This window comes from Crocuta crocuta, unplaced genomic scaffold, assembly GCF_008692635.1.
Source record: "Crocuta crocuta isolate KB4526 unplaced genomic scaffold, BGI_CrCroc_1.0 scaffold581, whole genome shotgun sequence".
Classification (NCBI taxonomy): domain Eukaryota; kingdom Metazoa; phylum Chordata; class Mammalia; order Carnivora; family Hyaenidae; genus Crocuta; species Crocuta crocuta.
The window spans coordinates 1,890,652-1,892,859 of NW_027528635.1; positions in this window are offsets into that span (position 1 = coordinate 1,890,652).

Below are 2,208 nucleotides of genomic sequence, written 5' to 3' on the forward strand. Positions count from 1 at the left end.
AACAAGTTATTACTGAAAAATCATTGTTCTTCCCCCAGCTCAAGACTCTTGATTCAGAACTTATTGCCAATCCAGTATACTTTTCTACTTCCTGGGATGACCACAGAGTCAAATGAGGAGGAAAGAGTGGGATGAGCTAAAAGTTGAGAGGGATAAAAATGAAAAGTGAGGCGAAAACTTCAAGGCCTAGCTAATTCCAACAGGTGATCATTAAGATACTTAAGGGCTAGCCAGCTCCACAAGAATTTGACCTGAGGCACTCAAGTCCTATAAAACCTGCCCACCGAGCTTCAAAATATATAAGAAATAAACCCTTTTATTACAGGAATAAATATCAAGTGTTTCTTATCATCCCAGAGAGGTTGATTCAGATGGAAACAATAGCCTTGGACTCCATGTGCTGCACAGAGTAACTACGATCTGATTCTATTCCTCATTCTTGGATACAGACTTACTGGAACTATCCGAGGGTAGACATGATAACATCTAATACATAGATGTATGAGAATATTACTTTACTTTGCTCAGTCATCTCCTTACCACTTAAGTACAAGTGGAATCTCAGCTTGTCCCTTTAAAAAAACTTTTTTTTAATGTTTATGCATTTTTGAGACAGAGCACAAGCAGGGAAGGGGCAGAGAGAAGGAGAGACAGAATCTGAAACAGGCTCCAGGCTGTAGCTGTCAGCACAGAGTCTGATGCGGGGCTCAAACTCAGGATTGGCAAGATCATGACCTGAGCCGAAGTCAGACACTTATCTGACCAAGTCACCCAGGTGCCCCTAAGCTTGTCCCTTTAAAAACATCTTTATCTCAATTGTTAATAACTCTGTACACATTACTTGTATTTTCTTCACATCTTCCCCAAACACACACACACACACACACACACACACACACACACCCCACACCACATCGCATCACATCACAATGTATTATTCATGGTGGTTTGAATACATAATAGACTTCTTCAGCCCCCCAACCAGGCTAATTCTGTGCCCTCATCGGAGTGTTCTTATATCTTCCAGTTTTGATGCCTTCTCTTCCTTTAAGGTTCACATTACGTACTAATTCCTCTGTGACCACCTCTCTAAATACAACGGTAGCTTAGAGTACTCCCCCAATCTACACCCTGAAAACACTTTTTGTGTTATCATATAAATTACAGCATTTTGGCCTTGGATCATATTTATATTTCAGCTGCATTAGAGCTGTTTAGCCAACTCTTCTTCAAGTTCCAGTGAAGGGGGGCCATACGTGATCACTTCTGCAGTCTAGTGGCAATTAGCACCGTGCCTACAAATACTAGTTCAAGACACATGGTTTGAATAGCGTTACATAACTATGGTTTTAATAATACAAAGTTCACATTTCCCAATCCTATCAACTCTGATAGACATACCCCTTTTCGTCACATCTTTATGTCCTCTCCCGGCTACCCAAGGAGAGCTAACTGCTTTGGACAATGCAGAGACCCTCAACATTTGTAACTGAACCCAGTCTTCTGTGCATGAAGCATGCCATTTCCAAGAGGGACATCTTCTACCAGGGTTGGGCCTCATATTTATACTTTGTAGAATTTAATAAATGGTACTTTTATGCAAGGGCTGTGTAAACTTTAAGAGTTAAAATGAGGGGCGTCTGGGTGGCTTAGTCGGTTAAGCGTCCGACTTTCGCGGTTCGTGGGTTCGAGCCCCACGTTGGGCTGTGCTGACTGCCAGCTCAGAGCCTGGAGCCTGTTTCAGATTCTGTATCTCCCTCTCTCTCTGACCCTCCCCTGCTCACGCTCTCTCTCTCTTTCTCTCTCTCTCTCTCTCCCCTAGAAATAAATAAAAATATTTGAAAAAAAAAAGTTAAAATGATGTGATTGCCATAGAGAAAATGAGTGTAAAATGCCTAGAAAGGGAAACAAATGGATATTTAAAATGAAGGAAAACATTGGTGCTGTAATTTCTTTTTTTTTATATTTTTACTTATTTTTGAGACAGAGAGAGAGACAGAGTGTGAGCAGAGGAGGGGCAGAGAGAGAGAGGGAGACGCAGAATCGGAAGCAGGCTCCAGGCTCTGAGCTGTCAGCACAGAAACCAACGCGGGGCTTGAACTCATGAACTGTGAGATCATGACCTGAGCCAAAGTCGAAAAGTTGGACGCTTTACCGACTGAGCCACCCAGTCACCCCTGTAATTTCTAACATGAAGCCAATGGCAGC